Genomic DNA, 7809 nt, shown 5'->3' on the forward strand with positions numbered 1-7809 from the left:
CGGCACCGCAGATGCGGTGGATTGACCGCATATGCGAAAATGCCTGGGTCAGAACGCATATATTTCACCCTTCGCGATTTTGAAAGGGTTTTCACTATATTTCATCCGGGAGAAAGCTTGGGAGAGCTAATTGAAGAGGGAATTAGCTCTCTGGGAGAAAGCTTGAGAGGGTTTTCTCCCAAGCTTTCTCCCGGATGAAATATGGTGAAAACCCTCTCAAAATCGCGAAGGGTGAAATATATGCATTCTGACCCAGGCATTTTTGCATCTGCGGTCAATCCACCGCATCTGCGGTGCCGCTTTTGCGGTCCAAGAGCCGCTTCTGCGGTTCTTCACTTAACTGCCCAATCCGCATCTGCGATGAAGCAGCCGCATCTGCGCCTTCACATATGCGGTCCCACAACCGCTTCTGCGGTTCGTGCCAACCTCCCAGCTTTCGCTTCTGCGACCAAGACTCCGCACATGCGGTGCCGCATCTGCGGTCCCCAATCCGCAGATGCGGAAATACCAGAAGCAGCAATATCAGCTGCTGCAACAAAATTCCAACCTCTCCGAAATCATTCCGAAATCACCCCGAGGCCCCCAGGACCTTAACCAAAAGCACAAACATATTCTAATACCTCATTCAAATTCCAATCATCAAAACGCTTCAAACAACAGTAAATCAACCAAAACACTTCGGATTCAAGCCTTAGTTTCTAATATCTACCAAATTCTGCTTTTGATCAAAATCCAACCAATACACGTTTGAATGACCTGAAATTTTGCACACACATCTCAAATTACATAACGAAGCTACTGCAACTCTCGAAATTTCATTCCAACCTCTATATCAAAATCTCACCTATCAACCGGAAAACGCCGAAATCTTAATTTCGCCAATTCAAGCCTAGACCTTCCACGGACTTCCAAAATGTATTCTAATCACGCTCTTAAGTCCCAAATCACCTAACGGAGCTAACCAAATTATAAAATTTTCGATCCGAGATCATATACAAACAAATCAAATATTGGTCAAACCTTTCAAATTTCAAGCTTCAAACTGGGAACTGTTCTTCCAAATTCATTCCGATTAACCTGAAACCAAAACCAACGATTTACATGAGTCGTAATACACCACACGGGGCAAGTCATGCCCGAGAACCGGCGAGTAAAATGCAAAAGCTCAAAACGACCGATCGGATCGTTACAGTTAATCAATTAACTTTTAATGCTTGATCAGCAAACTAACATTAATGACTATTTTGTATAATTCTATCTGCAAGAGCATAGTTCTAGTACATATTTTTCAACATCTTTACTTGAACAAATGAAATCCTCCTGAAAGAGTAGCATATTATGTTAATTTCCTGGTGTACTTCATTGTACCTCATCTCATGAATATCCTTTCTTCTTCTCTTCCTTCAGGCTTAACCTGGCATTTGCAATAATACATCTTTGATCGATACTTAGATTTAGTGGCAAGTTACTCTTTAAAAAAAGGCTTGCTACTTGCACAGAAAGGATAATTTAATAATTGCCTTCAAGTATTATAATATTTTTGTGATCAAAGGAAATCATTACTGTAAGCATGAGTTTGACCTAAAATTACCTAAAATGCAACAGTAAAAATCTCTTATTTTAACGTGCCGTCAAATGAAAAAGTTATGCGAAGAACCAGAGTGTCACTTAGAAAACAAAAACTATCAAAGTCTAACTTCAGGCAGACCCATCGAAATTCCTGACTAATACTGTTTAATTCATTATAGCGCAATTAGATCATGTATCACACATGGTATGTTAGCCACCAAAAAGCATAAGAAAAACGAAATAAGGTAGAATAAGATATTTAGATGTAGGAGTGAATAGATATAGTCATAACTTTTCGCAACATCTTGGGGAGCAGGTGAATAACGACATACATGTATATCTAACAACAAGTGACTCAGAGTAATTCTAGAATAAAAAGAAGTAAATTCATAGCTTGAATGAAACTCTGCCATATATAGATATATATTCCACAACACCCATACCATTAAGAGTTCCATTAGCAATTGTAATAAAATTTCTACCTTCCTTTAAAAATAGTTTCAGGAGAAACTATTACGTCGATAAGCTACTTGTATCCTACTGCTAAAATATGACTCGCTGCCAAAGATACTGGAGCGAAATCCTTAAGTCGAATTCGCTTATGAAAAATCCAATAGCATAATGAAAAAGAAAGCACATATAAAAGCCTCTTACTTGCTCTAAGCCAGGCGAATGTCAATGGACATCCATCCATCTAACAAAGCATCTCTGAATATCGTGACCAACATAATGATGGATCCACTTGCAATGCAACTTATCGACCTAAAAATAATCATAAAATTTAGATAGTCTAATAGGTATAGCCTCAATATTATATAGTTATTTCGTGTTTCCTCTTTGAACAGCCACTGGACATGTCTTCATTTACATATTTTTGCCGAGAAATGCCTTTATATTTATAGAATTATAAAAAAACTGCAGTGCTATAAATATTATCGCAACAGCGGGAAGGAAATCAAAATCTAGACAAAAATAAAAATTGCAGAAAAGTAGAAAAATATCCCAATAGAAATAGGTACAATGACCTGTAAGCAATGCCTCCAATAATGCAATAGCAGACTAATCATTAAGATTTCAAGAGTACAATCAGCTAGACAATTTTACCTGCAAACAAGCAAAGTGTAAGGCAAAAAGCATGACTAAGTATCTACGAAGTGAAATGGCTCTAAACGCTGTTTCATTTACAAAAATTAGGAGACACAGTAAAGCCATTATTTACATAAAGCATTACATAAGGAAAAATGAGATCTGGTGAGATCTTTTAGCATTTTTGGAAAGTCGTCTGTGATGTCTTTGGCAGAACAATAGATTACCTAGTACTTGCAATCCTATATGCCTTTTGACCACCTATATGCCTTTTGACCACATTTTTCGTGTGATGACCCGGCCCGTCGTCACGTGAGTTACCGCCCCGTTTTCCCCATATTATGTTTCTCCATGCTTCATTATCGGTATTTGAGGTGATCGAGTTGAATTGGATTGGTTTTAGATGGAAATGAGACACTTAGTCTCTTTAAGGAAAGCTTGTTTTGGAAAGGTCAACCGAAAGTTGACTATTGAGTTAGAGGGCTCGGATGTGATTTCCGGTGATTCGGTTAGCTTCGGGGGATGATTTGTGACTTAAGAGCGTGATCGAAAGTGATTTTGGAGGTCCGGTGTGGAATTAGGCTTGAATTGGCGAAGTTTGTATTTTTGCGAATTCTGGTTGGTGGGTGAGATTTTGATCCGGGGGTCGGAATGGAATTCCGAGAGTTGCAGTGGTTCCGTTAGGTGATTTTGGATGTGTGTGCAAAATTTCAGATGATTCGGAGGTGTTTTGGTTGGGTTTTTGATCGAATGTGAGTTTCGGAAGAATTTGAAGAACTTAGGCTTGAAATTGATGAGAAATGAGGATTTTTGTGTTGTTGGATGTGTTTTAAGATTTGGAACAAGTTTGAATAGGGTATTGGATCATGTATGTGCTTTTGGTTGAGGTCCCGGGGGCCTCGGGGTGAGTTCGGATGGTTAAACGGGAGTTTTGGGAGTTTGCATATAGCTGAAGATCTGCTGCATCTGGTATTCTCGCTTCTGCGGGTCTTGGACCGCAGAAGCGGAGGCGCTTAAGCGGGGGAGTCACCGCAGAAGCGGTCCATGGGTTGGTAAGGTAGATCCGCAGAAGCGGACCATTCTTCGCATCAGCGGGTCCGTAGAAGCGGACCGGTAGTCGCCGAAGCGGTGTTGACCTTGAGAGGAAGTTCCGCAGAAGCGAAAATATAGCCGCAGAAGTGGTTTGGCATTTTCAAATGAATATCCGCAGAAGCGTGATTTTGGCCGCAGAAGCGGTCCCGCATAAGCGGAAGCGGGACCGCAGAAGCGAAAACTGGACTGGTTAGAAGGGTTTTATTGAATATTTCATCCGCGAGCTTGGGATATTTTCCACCATTGTTGGGCGACCTTGAGAGCTTTTGGCGAGAATTTAAGGGAGTTTTGACTGGGAATCGATTGGAGGTAAGTCTCTTAGTCTAAATACATGAGATTATGATATATTTAACATAGAAATTAGTGGAAATTCATCAAAAAGGGGGTAAGTTAGGGCTTGAGAAATTATAAGTTAAAAATGGAATTTGGGAGGTCAAATGGACTCCGATTTTGATAAATTTGATATGCATGGACTCGTGGCGAGACGAGGAATCCGATGATGTAAATTTTATAATTTTTCGAGAAGTGGGCCCGAGGCTCGGGTTTTGCCAACTTCGTGATTTTCGATATTTTTCGAGTCTTTTCGAGTGAGTTATATCCCCTTAGCCTATGGTAATGTATTCCTTGTGGTCTTGATCAGATTTAACGCGCGAGGAGGTCAATTCGAGAGGAAAAGGCATAGCGAGCTAGACTTTGGGCCGGCTTGAGGTGAGTAATAGGTGTAAATGATGAACTGAGGGTTTGAGACCCCGGAATTTCACATCGTACAGCTATATTGAGGCGAGGCACACGCTCTATGACGAGTACGGGGCTGTTGGTTATTGGGGATTGTGACTTGGTCCGACCCGGTGATGTTTTACTGTGTTTTTCTACTAGAACTTGTTAGAAATCATCGTTATTTGGATTTGACTGTTGTATTTGGGCTTCGTGCCGGTTATTTGGATCCTTCAGGGATTGATTTCACTGATTTGGATACTTTGCACATTGTTTAACCTCATTACAAGGTTTTAAGTACTATTTTTACAAACCCATCCCCTTTTTCTAAACTTGAAAATTCAAATGATATTTTAAATGATATTTTGGGCTGTGGATTACTGATTTAAAAGTGCCCGAGGGGCTTAATGTGATTTTCTGGATTTATGGATGGCTCGGGCTGCACGCCGCAGCAGTACTATGTGATATTGAGCCGAGGGCCTGGTTGGTGCCACGAGATGGCTTATTTGCGCTTGGGCTGTAGGAGCCCCTCCGGAGTCTGTACACCCCCCAGTGAGCGCAGTCGACGTAAAATATATGGTTGGCTCGGACTGCACGCCGCAGTGGGCACCTGAGCGTACCGGTATTTGCATTGCATTGCATCATTGCATCATTCCTTACCTGTTACCTGTCATGGTTCTTTCTGTAATACTACTTTATTGACTTGCCGGTCTCACTGTTAAAGGTTTGGTACTGCCGTTATAGTTGCCTTGTGTTTTTTTGTGATTTCTTATCTTCAGTTATTATTTATGCTTATTACTAATTGAGTCGGAGTACTCACTTTACTCCCTGCACCTTGTGTGCAGATTTAGGTGCATCGCAGTCTGAGGGAGGACATGTCTAGCTGAGCAGCATTTCACCTGGAGCATCGAGGTAGCTGCATGGCGTTCGCAGCCTTGATCCTTCCCTCTTATCCCTATCTTTCATTATTCCGTTTCTTAGACAGTCTTGTTATAGGATGACACTCTGTATTAGAGGCTCGTGATCGTGATACCGGATCCTGTTTTGGGTTATGTTCTAGTATTTTTTGTTGGTTTTCAGTATACTACTCCGTGCTTATAGTAGTTTGATAAGATGGTTTGGTAATTTAGCATCTGTGTTCGAATTTCTGAATTATCATAAGTTGAGATTTGTTGTTGAATGGTCGGGCTTGCTTAACAATGTGTTGGGCGCCATCACGACCGGGGTTTGGGTCGTGACAAGTTGGTATCAGAGCCTAGGTTACTTGGTCTCGCGAATCATGAGCCGGTTTAGTAGAGTCTCGCGGATCGGTACGGAGACGTCTGTATTTATCCTCGAGAACGTTTAGGAAAAACTTCATATTCTTGAAATTCTTGTCGTGCGACTTTGTTGATCCGAGAACTAAACTTCTGTACTCTATTCTCTCGCAGATGGCGAGAACCCGTGCTACCGGACGTGGCGGACGACCACCTGTACCACCCACTAGAGGCCGTGGACGCGGTCGTGGTCGTGGTCGAGGCAGACCAGCGAGGGCAGTACCTGTAGATCCACCAGCTGCCCCGGTTCAGGACCAACCTCCAGTTGTAGATGCTCCAGCAGCACCTGTGCAGGCACCAACAGTGCCTATTGTGATTCCTGGCCTCCAGGAGGCTTTGGCTCAGATATTATCCGTTTGCACTGGCCTGGCTCACGCAGTCTCAGCCACTACTGCAACAGCTACCTCACAGACCGCGGGAGGTCATCAGACCCCCGCTGCTCGCACACCGGAGCAGGTTGTTCAGGGATTGCAGACACCAGGAGCAGCCCCAGTTGCACCAGTTGCACCAGTTGCCCCAGTTGCACCAGTTGCACCAGCTCCCGACTATGTGGTTCCAGCTATGCCAGACGATGAGCAGCGTCGTCTTGAGAGGTTTGGTAGGCTCCAGCCTCCGGTGTTCAGTGGTGCTGAGGGCGAGGATGCCCAGGGTTTCCTTGACAAGTGTCAGCGTATGCTTCGCACCGCAGGGATCTTGGAGTCGAGTGGGGTGGCTTTTACTACTTTCCAGTTCTCAGGGGCTGCATTTACATGGTGGGAGGATTTGGAGAGGCGTAGGCCTGTTGGTGCAGCGCCCCTTACATGGCAGCAGTTCTCCACTCTCTTTCTGGAGAAGTACGTACCGCAGTCTCGCAGGGAGGAGCTGCGTCGTCAGTTCGAGTGGTTGACTCAGGGGGACATGTCTATGACTCAGTATGAGATGAGGTTTTCTCAGCTAGCTCGTCATGCTACTTGGATGATCCTGACTGATCGGGAGAGGATTAAGAGGTTCGTGGATGGCCTCAACTATTCACTCCGTATTTTCATGACCAGAGAGAGGGTTTTGGGTGCCTCGTTCGAGGAGGTAGTTGGCATTGCTCGTGATATTGAGGCGATTCGCAGCAGGGAGCGTGAGGAGAGGGAGGCCAAGAGGCCTCGGAGTTCAGGCATTTTCAGTGGTGCTCCGTCTAGGGGCCAGTTCCAGCGTGGTAGAGGTCATTCCTTCAGGCCTCCTCAGTCAGCTCGCCCTGAGTATAGTGGGGCTTCTTCAGGCCGTGGTCATCAGGGATTTCAGCAGGGCCAACCTTCACTTAGTGCCCTTCCCGCACAGAGCTCTTCTCATGCCTCTTCAGCCCAGGGTTCTTCTGCAGCGAGGGGTTCCCTTCAGTCCCCTTTTCCAGCACCAAGAAGTTGCTACGAGTGCGGTGAGTTTGGCCATATGAAGAGGGAGTGTCCTCGACGTCGTGGTGGTCGGTTTCAGCAGAGGGATCAGCCCTCATCTTCTACTCCATCTACTTCAGCACCCTCCCAGTCAGATAGGGTAGGGGGCCAGGCAGCCAGGGGCCGCCCCAGGGGTGGAGGCCGATCTGGCGGTGGCCAAGCTCGATTCTATGCTCTCCCAGGCAGGAGGGACGCCATTGCATCAGATGCTGTTATCACAGGTATTATCTCAGTCTGCCTATGCCTCTGTCTTGTTTGATCCCGGATCTACCTATTCCTATGTGTCTTCATATTTTGCTCATCACCTGGGTACGACCCGTGGGTGTCTTGCTTTACATGTGCATGTATCTACCCCGGTGGGTGATACTATTGTTGTAGACCATGTGTATCGGTCTTGTCTAGTGACTATTGGGTGTCTGGAGACCCGAGTTGATTTGTTGCTGTTGAGCATGGTAGATTTTGATGTTATTCTGGGTATGGATTGGCTATCTTCGTGCCATGCTATTCTGGACTGTCATGCCAAGACAGTCACATTGGCCATACCGGGTGTTCCGAGGATTGAGTGGCGTGGCATGACTGACTATGTTCCTAGCAGGGTGATCTCTTTCCTAAAG

The 7809-nt window shown here is 44.7% G+C and overlaps 1 long non-coding RNA gene across 1 annotated transcript in view; it reads right to left on the bottom strand.

The window, feature by feature from the left end:
- LOC109231752 overlaps positions 1037-7809 on the bottom strand; it is a 12755-nt gene continuing 5982 nt past the window's right edge. The window contains exons 2-4 of the long non-coding RNA XR_002068830.1: positions 2595-2673; positions 2224-2331; positions 1037-1077 (exon numbers count right to left, since the gene is read on the bottom strand). This is a non-coding gene — a long non-coding RNA (uncharacterized LOC109231752). The remainder of the gene's footprint in view (positions 1078-2223; positions 2332-2594; positions 2674-7809) is intronic.

The sequence above is a fragment of the Nicotiana attenuata genome, chromosome 8 (assembly GCF_001879085.1).
Source record: "Nicotiana attenuata strain UT chromosome 8, NIATTr2, whole genome shotgun sequence".
Taxonomy (NCBI): Eukaryota; Viridiplantae; Streptophyta; class Magnoliopsida; order Solanales; family Solanaceae; genus Nicotiana; species Nicotiana attenuata.